The sequence below is a fragment of the Sus scrofa genome, chromosome 1, assembly GCF_054392235.1.
Source record: "Sus scrofa isolate SSC_HxYL_T2T_F1_AM1 chromosome 1, Sscrofa_HxYL_maternal_Yorkshire_Landrace_v2.0, whole genome shotgun sequence".
In the NCBI taxonomy this organism is placed as follows: domain Eukaryota; kingdom Metazoa; phylum Chordata; class Mammalia; order Artiodactyla; family Suidae; genus Sus; species Sus scrofa.
In genome coordinates, this window is record NC_139383.1 from 5,690,211 (window position 1) to 5,707,659 (window position 17,449).

Consider the following 17,449-nt stretch of genomic DNA (forward strand, 5'->3'; position numbering starts at 1 on the left):
ACCCAAGAATTCCACTTCTAATATGGTCTTCCACAGAAATATGTGAACAAGAGTTTATCTTCATTAGATAATTTTTTAATCATGAAAACCAAAAGCAATCAGAATGTCCCCTAAAGGAAGAAAGTTTGTATAAATTATGATACCTACAAATTATGGTACACCATGACACCAAAAGAAAGAATGGAGCAGAACTGTAGTTACGTTAATGGAAAGAATATTGTGATGTATTATTGAATACAAAATGAATTTATAGAACTTTCATTATCATATAATTTTTGTTTAAAAGAAGAATAGATTGATATGTGTATATATACATAAATATATACACATATATAATATAAGTATGCACATATATGATATGCATGTTAATGCAGGATTAAGAGGTCTGGAAAAAATATACACCAAATTGTTCACAGTGTTGACTTCTGGAGAGCGAAATTAGGACGGTATTGATGCGGAGGAGGCACTTCCATTTTTAAAATTTTTGCCATCAATTTATAATTTAAGAAAACAAATATTTAGCACTATGAAGGCTGAAATAAAGCTCTCCTTAATATCAGATTAATTGGTGAGAGATTTATATGAAAGCAGCTTAGCTGCTAATAATCCTTTGAAGTGAGACATGTTTTGCATATGGAATAAAAGATTGTGGTTCTTTGGGGGCTCTTCGTAGGCAGTAGTTCTTTTGGAGTCTCCAGCAAAGCTGTAGACTTAGCGGTGAGAGTCCATTCTTGTCGGTCCATAACTCTGGCTCCCTGGGATCTCAGTCACCTTGGGGTTGCTCACATCTAATGAAGAACTAACCGAGGTAACTGAGGTTGAACAGGTTATTCCAACAGGTAGTCAGCCCAAATTAATGTGAACAGCTGTTGGGTCTAAAGACAAGTGCGGCGGATGTCAGTACAAAGCAGCTGTTGCTTGGTGAGCTAAACAGTGAGTGGCATCTCTGTGCCGTGCTGCTGCGTCAGATTTAGTTACAAGCTCTGGAGACAAAGATAAATGCCAGTGTGCAGGTGGGAGTCAAGTGCTAATTTCCTATTTTGAGAAAAGCCAATCACATTTATTTTGATTTTCTACTCTAACATTAAATCTACTTCTGACTGCAAAGGAAATAATTACCTATTCTATGAAGTCGTTAGTTTACTGAGTAGCGTTTTAAAAAATAACAAAGCCTCTCGTACTATTCTTGTGTTTTTTAAAAAATAACTAATTGAAGACACTCACTGCCAATATGTTTTTAAAATGTGCTATACAGACACAATTGCTATCTCTAGCCAAGTTTTAATGCTGTAAACAAAATAGACTATTTATTCTTTTAAGGAGTACTTGGTTCATTGCGGACTTTAGACTGGAGAATGTCCCTAAATATATATTTTAAAGGAATAAGCAATGCTATCAGTTTATAAAAGATGTTCCAGTGGTGTAACTACAAAATACACCCTCAAAACCTGCCTCATTTTTGCAAACTGCCTGAAATTATATAAAATGTATTGTCTCTGTTGTAGAACTACATTAAGAGGTAGTAATGAGATTTGTCTTTAAATAAGTTTTTTTCTGGTTGTGAAAGGAATATATGCCAGAACATAGAAAAATATTAGTAAGTTACCTCAGAAAATTCAGAATTCCTCTAAGAAATATTGCGGGGAGCCGAGAAAATGCAGAGACTCGAAAAAAGGACCTTGCCTGACAGCAGAAGAACCTGAAGGCAGGTTCCCAACCAAGGAAGGGAGCTCACCTGAACGGTACAAGCCGAAGGTGGGCTTCTGGTCAGGATAAAAAGCCTGCCTGAACGGTGCATGCCAAAGGTGGGCCTCTGGTCAGGATGAAAGCCTGCCTGCACGGTACAAGCCGAGGGCAGGCCTCAGGTTGCACAGCTCTCACTTTGATGCTGATGGGGAAGAATGGGGGCTTCCCTGGGAAAACAATTTCCATGTTTGCACCGGAGAACATGGATTGTTTCTCAGGTGACCTAGTCTTTCCTGCTGTTTTATTGGTTATTCAGTTTCCCTCAGTCTTTCCTGATTATTTACTTCTTATTCTTATTTCCCATTCTTATTGTCCTGTGGTGATGTGCGATTTAACAAAGTTACAACAATCATATAACACGAATTTCATCCTGAAGGACTCGCCCCTGTTTAAATCCAACTTAGTGAAAACCTAGTGTTTATCTACTAACTAGTTAGTTATACAGTAAACTTTAGAGGTAGGATCTTAGTGAGGTTCATAAAAGTTAGACATGTATTATCCAAAAAACCTAGCTGTGAGTTTTGTCTTTGATTTTAAAAGCTTTTAAGTGATAGCTAGTTTAGTTAAGCTGGTTTATATTTTCTTACACTCTCTCCCTGCCATAACGCTTTGAAGATAAGCACAGTCTACAAACAAGGTTTGTGAGTGCCAAATTCTTGTGTCGTGAACTCTTCAATTTGTAAAGACTGGCTGGCCATGGGATGGTTTGTACTGTCTCCTCCTTTCCACATGATGTATTGTACCTAATTGCTCTTAAATTGTACTCACTAAGTTTAGTTAAAACAAAGAGCTTAAAACATGATATATAGCTGCTATACCATGTAGTAGTTAACCAATGTACTTTTAACACTGTGATGTCATCTGTAGCAAAAAGCTGTCTATATAATCAACCACTTATGCCAATAAAATTTGCGCAGTCCAGCGCCCTGAAAGAAAGGACAAAGAGGCTGTCTCCGTATTTGTACATTTGCCGACGCCATCCATCTTCTTTGGGGAAGTGTACACTCCCTGGCTGCTGGAGCTGGCGTCCGACAACAAAAAATGATATTATAAACAATGTAAAAGTGATAAACTGTTCTAACAAAATTTAAAAAGTTTAAAAGCATGTTTAGTATATATGATCAAAGGACTAATTTCTTTAATATGCATGCCATTCTTACAAATTAATAAGATAAATTGGCAGGTGAATTTTCCTTGAGGCAGGATATCACATTGTGTGTGTACTCTGGTGATGTGACTTTTTGCACTTTATAGTTTGGAGTAGGTAGTGATTATAATGGGTAATAGTCATTCACTTCTTTTTTTTTTTTTATTTTCCCACTGTACAGCAAGGGGGTCAGGTTATCCTTACATGTATACATACATTGCAATTACAGTTTTTCCCCCACTCTTTCTTCTGTTGCAACATGAGTATCTAGACATAGTTCTCAATGCTATTCAGCAGGATCTCCTTGTAAATCTATTCTAGGTTGTGTCTGATAAGCCCAAGCTCCCGATCCCTCCCACTCCCTCCCCCTCCCATCAGGCAACCACAAGGTCTCTTCTCCAAGTCCATGTTTTTCTTTTCTGAGTCTTAACGGCTCGAGACCTCACACACCAGTTAAAGGTTGAGTTCTAGGACTTCCTGCTGTGGCGCAATGGGATCAGCAGCATCTCTGCAGTGCTGGAGCACAGGTTCCATCCATGACCTACCTGGTAGTGGGTTAAGGATCTGATGTTGCTGCAGCTTCAACTGGGATCTGATCCATAGCCCCATGAACTTCGTATACCACGGAGTGGCCAAAAAAAGAAAAAAAAAAGTTTGAATTCTAACAAATAGAGCTGTGCAACAGTGAAATCTGTGGGCACTCTGATCCCAACCGTACTCCAGGTGGGGATTGTGTCAGCTTTTAGTATCAGGGGTGATGTATAGGAGATTTTCCCACTGGAATGTGTGATGGACAAGATGATCCCTAAGGGTCTTTCCCCTGATAAGCTGCAGAGCTTTTGTGATTCTAAGCGTCTATCCATCTTCTAGAGTTGGGTTTTGGAGTAGATTTTTATCCTTCTCTGCTTTAATTTATTCATTTTACAAACATACCTGATTCATATATTTTTCCTTTATTGACTTTAACATAAAATCTTTAAAAAATTATGGATAGCTAATCCACACTAGATGCCACAACAATTATTCTGATTCTACGTTATTAATTTTTCTTTTGCTGCTATTGCTATTTTTGTCCTTTCCTTCCCTTCCCTTCCTTTTCCTTTCCTTTCCTTTTTTCTTTTCTTTTCATGGCCACACCTGAGGCATATGGAAATTCCTGGGCTAGGGATTGAATTGGAGATGCAACTTCCAGCCTACTCCACAGCCACAGCAACACCAAATCTGAGCCACATTTGCGACCTATGCCACAATTGTGGCAATGCTGGATCCTTAACCCTCTGAGCAAGGTCAGGGATCAAACCTGCATCTTTATGGAGAGATCAGGTCCTTAGCCCACTGAGCCACAAGGAGAACTCCCATTGTTGTTTCTTCTGTTGTTGTCGTGCAGCTTATCCCCCGATGCACTCTCAGTCATGTGACTGTATGAAGTTATAGTCTCATGTGTTTTGACATGTACATAACTTGTCATCATAGGTTTCCTGAGTAACCACAGTGGTACTTATGTGTTTTCAACTGGGTTTGCTTCATGTGAACTTCCTTAGGTGAAAGAGGGGGTATTTATGTGATGGTATATTGGTCATATACTGTAGAAAATTTTTTGGCTTTTAGATGAACATATCTAATATAAAATATAAAGTTGTGAAAGTATTAAAAATAGCAGAAAGCCTGCGCACACATCCTGTTAAATATTTTTGCAATAAAGTCAGTGCCTTTATAAAAGTAGAGATATTTGAAAAGGATCATTAAGGTGCTTGGCTTTGGGGATTGAACCTCATTGTCTCACGAGAAAAGATTACTGCACCACTTTTCATCATCTGAGTAAACGTAGTTATCCAGTGAGTACTGTCATGGGTTTTTATACCTAAAGTTTAAACATGCTGAGAAGGCAAGACCCAAAGAAGAAGAGAAAGGGTAAGAACAAAACCAAGTAGAGGGCACCATAAAATTCCACACCACCGAAGATCGTTCCTTTTATGTTTTTCAGCCTGAAAGAAATGCTTTAATAATTTTTAGTCTGCTTGATTTTATGGGGCTAGTAAATCCAATACCTCTAGAAGTAATGGGAACAGCTCACATTGGTCCATATAAAGGACACAAAAGAAAGCATTTGGGGAGTTCCAGGGTGGCTCAGTTGGTTAAGTACCCAAGGTGTCACTGCCGTGGCATGGGATCGATTCCTGGCGGCAGAACTTCTGCATGCTGTGAGCGCGGCCAAAAAGTGCCTTTGGTTTTTTGATAGAAAATCATGACATTATTGGTCTATAATTCACATTTTTAACTTTTAAGGTAGTGCTCTGGTCATTACCTTATCATCCTCTCATTTAAAAAAAAATTAGTTAATCAAATCTATATTCTAGGAGACCTTAGAAAATAATAGATTAATGGAGCTTCTCCATTTTATGAAAAATGTTTTGGTTGCTAGTGGTGCCAGGTAGCAAATTGTGTTCCTTTTGCATCCCAGTGAGATGCCAGACACTATGGTAGTTAATTTGAATATGGCGCACACTCTCAAGAGATAGATTCTGCCTACCCTTGACTTTCTATTCAATGGAAAAACTGTAGGTAAAGAAAATAAATCTGTTTTGTGTTTTCACCAACAGTGGTAGAGTTTAAAAAGAGAAACCTTAAAATGTATCAGTATTACATTTAGATATTGAGATAATAGCATTTACAGATTTTGAAGAGATGTAAGTTTAGCTCTCCTTGGGCAGCAGAACAATGTAGCTACAAATATAACTAGGACATCTGTAGACAGATTTTGTATCATTACAGTTTGGTAACCCATTTGCTATTATAAATCTGAAGCTGGCTAGATCAAGAGAGAATCAATTATTTTTGAAAGTTTCATTTTGCTATATAGCTGTCTGCTTAATCCTTTAAATGAGATATTTTAATTTTATAATTCTGGAATTAATTTTAGCCTGAAAATCAGTTTAAATGTACTGTATCTTTCCAAACCATCTTAATCAGAGTGTACTAGATGCAACTTAAGTCTTTCCTTGGTGACTCAGTGGGATCTTTATTTATGTATTTGGGTTATTGTGATTATTTAGAGTCAATGAAGCCTTATATCTGCGGGTGGTTGGTGGGCCAAAACATGTTCTTAACCAGTTATGCCCAGCTACCCTTCCCGCCAGTTTGTGCCACAGTGTTCAGGGACGTTTATGGTGGCATGCATGCTCCAGGTCAGGCCATGCCACAGTGTTCAGGGACTTCTCTGGTGGTGCTGTGTGCTCCAGATCAGGACATGGTTATGGTTGGGTGACTACTTTTCAGTCATGCTCATCTGTGATTCCACAGCACAAAGAGCCATCCCTCAAGCATTTTTTTTTTTTTTTTCTCCTTCAGAAATACCTTTTAGGAGCTCCCTGTTAGCCTAGCAGTTAAGGATCTGGCATTTTCACTGTTGTGGCTTGGGTCATTGCTGTGGCACAGGTTTGATCCCTGGCCCAGGAATTAGTGAGGGATTAAAGATGCAAAAGACCCATGCAGATGCGTGCGTTAGTGTGTATATCACATCCATGAAAGGCCTAGGAGGTGACATGTTCCTCAGAGACTTTGTTTTGTGATTGTCGACAATATCGCTATGAGCAAGAAGAGCCAATCTGTCCTTTGTTGGAAGCTCCAACCTTAATTTACTGGTATCTACTAGGATGACTGTTGGTAGGACTTGATGCAATACCCTAGATTAGCCTTGTAAAAATACTGAGTCAGATTGTGCTCTTAAATGAGTTTTCAGGAAACAGACATCACATTTTCTCCAGTATATATTCTGGCCTCATTTTAATGTTTTAAAACCCCCTCAGAGGGTCAAATGCATTTGCTCAGTGATTTGCCTCTTCACTGAGTTTCGACTGGAGGTAGAGTAACTACCTATCTTTCATTCAGAGATTAAAATTTCGGTTCCAGGTTAGATTCCAGCGTAGGTGAGAGACACAGATTTGGAGGCAGACACATTTGGATTTAGCCCTCAGCTCCTCCATTTATTTCTGTATGACGAGAGTCTCTCTCGCTTCGTTTTGCTTTTGCGAGTAATTAGGATGACGCTGCCAGGTTTGCAGGCTTCTTGTGGGTAACGATTCAAAAGCAACTGGCGTAAGGCCCACACATGAATGGTAGAAATAAAGTTGTAGTTATCTTCATCATCATTATTCTTATGGCTGGGATTATCATGTTTGCTTATTTTCCCTTGTTCAGGAGGTTGATCAGTGAGGAATTTCAATAGCTGCCTGTTCCAAGACTGGGCATCCTTCTGACCCATCAAGGTGGCCTGTGTTTGCCATTTCCAGGTTCTGCACTGCTTATTTTCTCCTTTACAGTCAGCGAGGCTATGGTTTATTTCACCCACTTGTTTTGATTGAGAAGACAGCCTATTCAGAATGCTCTTAATGAGATTTACTAAACTTTGGTTTAAACTTAGAATTTATGAGTCTGCAATATTGTTGTTTACCACTTTGGAGAAGTCTCAGGGCTAAAATGTTAGAGGTGTATGGTGGTGAACCCTGCCCTTAAAACGTGCAAAGATGCCTTAAACTTTCAGAGATGTGACGCAGGCAGCCCTGTGCCCACCTGCTCCACGTACATACACAGGCCTGCACACGGACGTGCACCGTTCCCACCTCTGGCCTCTCCCTCCCTTTCTTTTCTTTGCCACCAACAGCGTGTTTGCTGCTTACTTGTTCCTATTCTACTGTGATCTTCGCTCTCAGTTTCTGTCTTCTGTGGTTGTTTCTCCCTCCCATCCTTCTCAACTATGGAATTATTGGGCTAGACTTTGAAGTTATACTTCTGCTCTGCTTATGTCAGCTTTTGACTCGTCACACTAGACTCCATAAGCCTAGGAGCCCTTACATCTAGTGAGCCCTCAGTAAATGCTGAGTGAATGGGAGCCTTAGCCCTGGGGACCAAGGTCATTTGTGCATTTTCAGAGACTTTTATTTATTTATTTATTTATTTATTTATTTTTTTGTCTTTTTGTCTTTTTTTTTTGTTGTTGTTGTTATTGTTGCTATTTCTTGGGCCGCTCCCGCGGCATATGGAGGTTCCCAGGCTAGGGGTTGAATCAGAGCTGTAGCCACCGGCCTACGCCAGAGCCACAGCAACGCGGGATCCGAGCCGCGTCTGCAACCTACACCACAGCTCACGGCAACGCCGGATCGTTAACCCACTGAGCAAGGGCAGGGACCGAACCCGCAACCTCATGGTTCCTAGTCGGATTCGTTAACCACTGCGCCACGACGGGAACTCCCAGACTTTTATTTTTAATGGTGATGAACTTTTGTTTTGATTTTTTTGCCTGCTTTTTGAGAGTCCAGCATGAAAATGAGTCCTCAGGTAATTGTTTTCAATATTGTTGATAAAAATTAGCAAATAGTACGTGAAGCATATATGGAGGTAAATATGATTTGTTATCTTAAAGTTACTTTTTTTTTGTCTTTTTGCCATTTCTTGGGCCACTGCCGCGGCATATGGAGGTTCCCAGGCTAGGGGTCAAATCAGAGCTGTAGCCGCCCAGCCACCTGGCCTATGCCAGAGCCACAGCAATGCGGGATCCAAGCTGAATCTGCGACCTACACCACAGCTCACGGCAACACCGGATCCTTAACCCACTGAGCAAGGGCAGGGACCAAACCCACAACCTCATGGTTCCTAGTCGGATTCGTTAACCACTGCGCCACGACGGGAACTCCTTGGATTTACATTTTCCTGGAGGGGAAAATGAAGGATTCTCAGGAATGTTTGGTAATTAAAAGAAAATCTGTTTCATTGTGGAGTTCCTTTGTGTCACGGTGGCTTAAAGATCCTGCATTGTCACTGCAGTGGCTAGGGTCACTGCCATTGCACAGACTCGAGCTCTGGCCCAGGAACTTCCCATGCTGCAGGCACGGCCAAAAAAAAAAAAGTCTATTTTACTCTAAATTCAATTTTGACATGCTTTTGAAATAATGGCAGTATCAGTTTGTTCTTGAGCCTTCATCCTTTTCTTGTTTCTTTTTCTGTATTGGGCCTGTGGTGTCAGGTCTGCCCACACCCTGAAGCCCAGCTCTGGCCCAACATAGGAAATACATTTCTTCTAGTGGTCTTACTTATTCCTCCCCTAGTTCCTGATCTCTTGGTATTCAGAGTTCCTGATCATCTCATCATCTCATCAGAACTCGTGCTCTGAGCCCCCGCCCAGTCCCCCTTGACTGGAGACCCCCAGGAACCATCTCACAGTTCCAGTCTCAGACGCTCTCCCGGCCTTCATCCCGGGCTGCCTGTGAGGTGGTGTCGGTCACCACACCCTCGAGCCAGCAGGTTCTCATCTTTGTATTTCATAATCCGACTTCATGAACAGCTTGTTTTCTCTTTCCCCTGAAAAATTTCTTTGAACATAGCTGTCTGTTATTAATATTACTATCAACAGTTAGAATATTTTAAAACAAATCGAATGTGTTGGCAAAAATTTAACACCTTTTATATTGACTTCCTGTGATTTACTGAAAGGTATGAACTTATACTATAGGCTTGAAGATCATGTTTATAACATGTAATTAGCCCCCCATATTCATTTTATTCTTTATTTACCTTTTTTTAGTTGAAATAGGATTTGATGGTTTCTCACAAAATAACTAAATAACCTAAAAAGAAATAATAGTTGTATAAGAAGTATTCAAACATATTTTCACAATTTATTCATTCAATATGTGCAGGAGGAAATTAAATACAGATAAGTTACTCTTCCTGACAGGTTGAAGAAGTTATGTATATGGAATATCCCAGCTGTATTTTTGGGAAATAAATGAGATGTATTATGCTGGTTTATCTCCCCTTTGTCATTCTTTTTTTTTTTTTTTTTTTTTTTTTTTTTTTTGTCTTTTTGCTATTTCTTGGGCCGCCCCCATGGCATATGGAGGTTCCCAGGCTAGGGGTCCAATCGGAGCTGCAGCCACCGGCCTACGCCAGAGCCACAGCAACGTGGGATCCAAGCCGCGTCTGCGACCTACACCACAGCTCAGGGCAACGCCAGATCGTTAACCCACTGAGCAAGGGAAGGGATCGAACCCGCAACCTCATGGTTCCCAGTCGGATTCGTTAACCACTTCGCCACGACGGGAACTCCCCCCTTTGTCATTCTTAACATTAGGTTAAGATGGAATTCTACTATGGTATTATGGTATGTAAATATTTGTGTACTTTGTTCTTTCAAAGATATTAAACTATTTGAATAATATTGTTCTAACTTCATATGAGTGGGGGAAGGCCTGTCTATTACTAGTAAAACAAACTGGCCACCCATATTACCTTTAAAATGCCATGTTTTGATTAAATTAATTGAAAAAATTGGGGCCCAAAGTCATTATGGTAATGGTTGTTGGAACCAAAAGGCTGATGGGAAATTAGCCATTTTTTCCCATCATTTTAAAACAAAAACTAACCTAAATTGTTGTAAATTGTAGCATTTTAATAGATGAATTCATATTCGATGTTATGAGTAGAGTCTTGGTAATTTAGTAACCTGAGAATGAAAACTGCTATTTCTAAACTTTCCATCAGCATGTGGCGTGACAGCTGGGTTGTGGAATTGTGTCTTCCAGTATGGTGGCCATTAGCCACACATGGCTAGTCTGAAATGAATTGTTCTGTAATTGTAAAACACCAGATTTCAAAAACAATATGAAAAAATAGATGTACAATATTTTCTTAACACTTTCTCTATTGATTAAATGTTGAAATGATCATATTTTGCACATACATAAAACATTAAAATTAATTTCATCTTTTTTTACTTTTAAAATTTTTCCATTGGAAAACTAAAAATTACATATGTGATTCACATTTATAACTTTTGTTATACTAAGACGTTTAAGTGGGTGATACACAAATGTCACACTCTTTGTAGTTAGGCATTGAAAAATTATTGTATCTAATATCAAGCTTAATGTTGGCAAAAATAAGGAAATGCATTTGGAGAAAATTAATTTAAATTGTGCTTATTAGAAACCAAGGCTTAAAGTCATTAAGTCCCATTCTTTGAAGACAGAAGTTTAGTATAATTCTTTTACCTGAAATGAAATGTGAGAGAGCATTTACATGCAAAAGAAAAAAGTTACTTTCCAATCTATACTTAAAATTATTGTGCTTCCATACTTGAAATATCCAGTCCTAGTAAGCCCCCTAACAAGGACCCAGAAAGACTTAAAATATTTTCAAGGGAGATAAAATTATTAAGAAATTCATATTTATGATGGTATATGTAAAGAAGTTAGAACTTCCTGGGTTTAAAAAGAGTGATTAATTGAGCAGTTATGGAAGGCAGACAATAGATTTAGCAATTTTAATGCTTTCTTTCAAGGACCTGAGCAGAAATAGCTGATATAAAAAATCTTTAAGAACTTATACCTTAATTGGACGTTCCTGTAGTGGCTCAGCAGGAAACGAATCTGACCAGCATCCATGAGGACACAGGTTTGATCCCTGGCCTCGCTCATTGGGTTAAGGATCCAGTGTTGCCGTGAGCTGTGGTGTAGGTTATATACGCAGCTCAGATCTGGAGTTGCTGTGACATAGGCTAGTGGTTACGGGTCTGATTCGACCGCTAGCCTGGGAACCTTATATGCCATGGGTGTGCTCCCCACCCCACCAAAAAAACCTTATACCTTAATTGAATAACTCTGGCCCACCAAAATCAAAAGATCACAACTAAAGGTTTCTGGAGGAGCTGGCTGCAATATTTGGGTATATATCATGGAGCTGCCTTGCAAATACAATTGTTTGATATTGAGGCTATGATATGGGTTTTCCATGCTTAAGTGAGGGCCTATACTATTCAATGAATTGTTTGTCTCAAACAGCTTTGGAATATTTTCTCAAAGTCCACTAAATTATTCAGAAAATATAAACTTTGGAACGTCTCCATGATGTGACAGCGGTCAAAAGTATAAATAAGTTGCAGATATATTCAAATCAATAAGGAATCATATGTGTATATTTCTAGGTTTCCTATCATGATGTAGAAGGCAATTATTTTAGCCACAGAACTTTCTCAAGTATCAACGACTTGATGTAGATGAACTGATCTAACTAAATAGGGAAATTCTTCGCACTTCATGTTCTTATGCACCAGGTACCCGACACGGGATGTTTAGTGTCATTTGATGATGGTAGCTTGTGTATCTTCTTAACTCTGAAGACAAGCCCAGAGATGATGACAGACATCTGCTGTTCCAGTCTAGGGATTTGCAAGATCAATTCCCAAAAGACTAGTGTTCTAATAATTTTAGAAGTGGAATACAATACAAAACCAGAGAAATACCACGCAACCTAAATCCTCATTTGTATATGTGCACTTATCATGCTATTATTTTTTTTTTTTTTTGTCTTTTGTCTTTTTTGTCTTTTGTTGTTGTTGTTGTTGTTGTTGCTATTTCTTGGGCCGCTCCGGCGGCATATGGAGGTTCCCAGGCTAGGGGTTGAATCGGAGCTGTAGCCACCGGCCTACGCCAGAGCCACAGCAACGTGGGATCCGAGCCGCGTCTGCAACCTACACCACAGCTCACGGCAACGCCGGATCGTTAACCCACTGAGCAAGGGCAGGGATCGAACCCGCAACCTCATGGTTCCTAGTCGGATTCGTTAACCACTGCGCCACGACGGGAACTCCTATATCTTGCTATTATAATAGGTCAGAAATATATGCATCTTTTAATTTTTATGCTTATCTGTAATTTATAAATTTTAATAGTGAACCCTTATGTTTATTTTCTAATTTTTAAATGGGCATTTTTAATGTGTAGGAATTCAGACCCAAGAGAACCCATTAATATCTAATACTTTAGTAAATGGAAAAATATATTTTATTAATGATTGCAATGTATAAACAGTTAGTTATAAATCATTGTTTTGCAATGGTGATGAGCAAAGCGATAGATTAGAGAAGAAGGGAGAAAATATGGCAGTGATAAAGGCAAAAGTTTCTGATACAGTTTTTGTGTCCAAAACAAATGACTATATCCATCATAACTTTTAACTGAAAAAAAAAAAGGGGGGGGGAGTTTCCGTTGTGCCTCAGTGGTAATGAACCCGACTAGTAACCATGAGAATGTGGGTTCAATCCCTGGCCTCATGCAGTGGGTTAAGTATCCAGCATTGCTGTGAGCTGTGGTATAGGTCACAGACACAGCTTGGATCTGGCATGGCTGTGTCTGTGGTGTAGGCCGGTAGCTGCCGCTCCCATTCGACACATAAGCTGGGAAATTTCATATGCCATGAGTGCAGCACCCCCCCCCCCCAAAAGGGATGATGAATCAGTCTCTCAAACATGGCTTTGCCTCAGACTAGCACTTTTGTTCCAAGCTATCTGAAATGTAAGCTTCACAAGACCAGGGCTTTCGCCTGTTTAAGTTTACTCTTGCAACTATGGCGCCTCTAACAGTGCCTAGCAATAGCAAGTATTAGGTGAATGACTGAAGTAATGAAAATTTACCCTTCCCAATTTTTAATCGCTTTTCATTGTATCATAGAATATAAAGATCTTAGAATCTGGAACTTATTTAACCTGATCACCTAACACTGTTCAGATCTCCCATATGACACTTATGCTAAGAGGACATATCAGCAGCCACGGGAAACTTGCCATTGGTAGAGGACTCTTTTTCTTGTGAGATGGTTCAAACTTTCTCAGGAAAGCAGTATTAGTTGGTCCTTATTTATAGTGAATCAAAATCTCTGTTACTATAAGCAGTGAGATCCCTGTATTGTACAGGGAACTATATCTAGTCACTTGTGATGGAACATGATGGAGGATAATGTGGGAAAAAAATGTGTGTGTGTGTGTGAGAGAGAGAGAGAGAGAGAGACTGGGTCACTTTGCTGTTCAGCAGAAATTGACAGAATATTGTAAATCAACTATAATAGAAAAAATAAAAATCTTAAAAAATAAAATATGGCATAAATCAAAATAAAATATGGCAAAAAAAAAAAAAAGTCTCTGCTACTATAGCTTCCTAGTTTTTGTCCTGGGGTCATAAATACGGGATCTAGTATTTCTGCCCTCTGACTCTTTGAAGACAGTCATCGGCTCCTTCCTTCCCAGCCATCACTCACCCCTCTTAATGTACCCACCTGCCTGTGCAGACTCCATAGTAGCATCAGTCTTTCAGCAAGTCCAAGAGCTATAGCAGCCAGGATCCTCATTATCTGCTTGGTGATTCCTCTGGATGTTTTCTTACATTGCGGTACCCCACTTCTGAACATAACAGTCTGAATTCAGAGTGAAGTCTGACTGGCCTAGGACTGGTCCTCCTTTGTAAAGGCACCAGAAAATGAAACTGGTTTCTATGACAGTTGTGTCACAGTCAATTTCTACAAATAATACTCTAAGTTAAAAACCCCTATCATGTCGATTTTGTAAATATGTGGTTGGTATTTGGAACTCAAGAGTAGGACCTTATATTTATCTGAGTTAAATTTCATTTAAAAAATTCAGGAGTTCCCTTCGTGGCGCAGTGGTTAACGAATCCGACTAGGAACCATGAAGTTGCAGATTCGGTCCCTGCCCTTGCTCAGTGGGTTACAGCGTTGCCGTGAGCTGTGGTGTAGGTTGCAGACGCGGCTCGGATCCTGTGTTGCTGTGGCTCTGGCGTAGGCCAGTGGCTACAGCTCCGATTGGACCCCTTGCCTGGGAACCTCCATATGCCGCGGGAGCGGCCCAAGAAATAGCAAAAAGACCAAAAAAAAAAATTCACCCTAGCCTCCTAGACAGTTATAATCTCTTGGGTCTTGATCAATTTATTGCTTTTGTCTTCCTACAATTTTCTTGTGATAATTATAGTAGTATATTCTCTATGTATTCATCTAGTGTATTAATTTTAAAAGTGGTATTAATATTACAGGGGATAGGTCTGTGCTTATTTCCTAGAGAAATTATGCACCCTCCCAGGTGAAAGATTATACATAATTCTTGTATTATTTTCATCTCATGCTCAGTACTTGGCTGGCAAGAGCTGCTCAACAAATATTTGCTGCATTGAATGAGCTGTTGAACACACTCAGTACTCTTGGAGTGGAACTCTTTATCCAGCGACTTTACTGTACCTAAGCCATTAGCAGGGCTACTATCCAACCCACACTCCTGCATTTGAAAACAAAGATATAGTGAAAAATATTGCCAAATGCCCCACTGAAATCTGTGTGTTCAGCATTTATGGGAGTACAAAACAATCAAGAAATGATATCCTCTGTTGTGCACCCACAACCCAAGTTACCCTATGCTCTTTCCAGCACTTGCTGAACACTGAGTAAATGTCGTTTGAATGAATTCTCCATTTTCTCTCAGTTCAGTTATCATATGCAAATCCTTATGAAAAATGTATTTCTGGGAGGTACTCATGATACCAGGAAAAGATTTTAGGCTTATTATTCACTTCGTTCAACATTTGTAGCATGCCTCTTCTGTGATAGGTCTTAGAATTACAAAGATGAATGGTGCACACTGTGGGGAGGAGAATGTTATATTTATTGATTCAGTTGCCATATAAGGAGCAATTCTTATATGCTGACCATTTTATTAGAACCTGCCGGTTCAAAGAGGCAACGTCCCTGCCCTGTGGAGGCTTACATTTTAATAAACAGCAGGTAAACAAGTGATCTCATGATAAGAACTATGGTGGTAATGAACAAACTGATGAGAGAAGGCCTGTGGAGGCCACTTCATTAGGGTGGTCATGAGAAGGTCTTATGTGAAGCTGGCATTTGAGACACTGTCCAAAGGACGAATATGAGTTTTGTAGGGATACGAGAAGAGTGTTCCAGACAGAGGGGACAACAAATGCCAAGATGCAGAATTCAGAAAGAGTTTGGCTTATTCAAGAAACACAAAGGAGAAACCAAAATAGCTGCAACATGATAAACAATATAGCCTGAAAGTTAGAGGAGAGATAGGTTGTAATAAGGAGTGTCAGTTGCTTGCTCTAACAACAGGAAGAAATTGAGATTTCAAGTAGGAGGTGACGTGACTTTATTCTTGGGTCAGGAGATTCATCCGCTGCTCTTGGGAGGATTACGTATAAAGGAGAAAGACCTATTAAAATGGTACTGCTCTCCACAGTGGTTGTACCAGCTTACATTCCCACCAGCAGTGCAAGAGGGTTCCCTTTTCTCCACACCCCCTCCAGCATTTGTTATTTGTAGAAAACTATACATAGAACTACCATATGACCCAGCAGTCCCACTCTTGGGCATATATCTGGACAAAACTTTCTTGGAAAAAGACACACGCACCCGCATACTCATTGTAGCACTGTTCACAATAGCAAAGACATGGAAACAACCCAAATGTCCATCGATAGATGATTGGATTAGGAAGATGTGGTATATATACACAAAGGAATACTACCCAGTCGTAAAAAAAGAACAAAATAATGCCATTGGCAGCAACATGGATGGAACTAGAGACTCTCATACTCAGTGAAATAAGTCAGAAAGACAAAGACAAATACCATATGATATCACTTATATCTGGAATCTAATATGTGGCACAAATGAACCTTTCCACAGAAAAGAAAATCATGAACTTGGAAGATAGACTTGTGGTTGCCAAGTGGGAGGGAGCAGGATGGATTAGGAGCTTGGGGTTAATAGATGCAAACTACTGCTTTTGGAATGGGTTAGCAATCAGATCCTGCTGTGTAGCACTGAGAAAAATGTCTAGTCACTTATGATGGAGCATGATAATGGGAGAAAAAAGATTGTAAACATGAATGTGTAATTGGGTCACCATGGTGTCCAGTAGAAATAAAATGTATTGGGGAAATAACAATAACAAAATTTAAAAATTAAAAAAAATAGTACTGCTCTTATTCAATAGAGAGATAAAAGTGGAGACAGTGGATATGGAGAGTAGAAAATTCCAAGATAATTTTGGAGATAGAACCAAGGCCTTAACAATAAGAAGAATAAGGGAAAGGAATAAACTGATGATGGCTGCTGTGGTTTTGGCATAGCCGTTCATTGTTGGCCCCACTTATTCATTGAAGACTAAGAGAGGAGCTGGTGGGGTGGGGGGAATGTTTGATGGCAGATGAGATAAACTGTAGTAAGTGCCCCAATGAACACCTACCATACTTCATACATATTGGTAATATTCATTCATCCTATATTTACTGAGCATCTAGTATGTGCCAGACACTGGGATGAAGTGGTGAACAATACAGACACAAATCCTGGACATGATGAAGCATGTCTAATATTGATAAATACTGTGGAAAAAAAGAAAGAAGGGAGTGAGGGTTACATGTGCCAAAGGAGGAGTTTTTTTGTGGTTTTAAAGAGCGTAGTTGATACAGGCTTCCCCCAAAGTTGACATTTTAGCATAGATTTGTAATATTAATAAATAAATGTAATAGTAGAATCATAGGAATGATTCATAATAGTTGAGCTCAGTGTATTTTTATTTAACGTATTTGCTTATTTATATGGCCCCTACTCTTCTGCTAGAACTTGGGGATAAAAATAGGAGATGGCTTCCTGGCTGCTAATTTCTTGAAAGAAAGTATTGTTATGTGTGATATTCAGGAA

The 17,449-nt window shown here is 39.5% G+C and overlaps 1 long non-coding RNA gene across 1 annotated transcript; it reads right to left on the reverse strand.

Annotated features, from left to right (window-relative positions):
* Nucleotides 1-4,921: 4,921 nt before the first annotated feature.
* On the reverse strand, nucleotides 4,922-13,866 carry LOC146405896 (uncharacterized). The gene is made up of 3 exons (XR_014843846.1): nucleotides 9,993-13,866; nucleotides 8,147-9,698; nucleotides 4,922-7,824 (listed from the first exon to the last, which is right to left on the reverse strand). It is a non-coding gene; the product is annotated as an uncharacterized LOC146405896 (long non-coding RNA).
* Nucleotides 13,867-17,449: the final 3,583 nt, after the last annotated feature.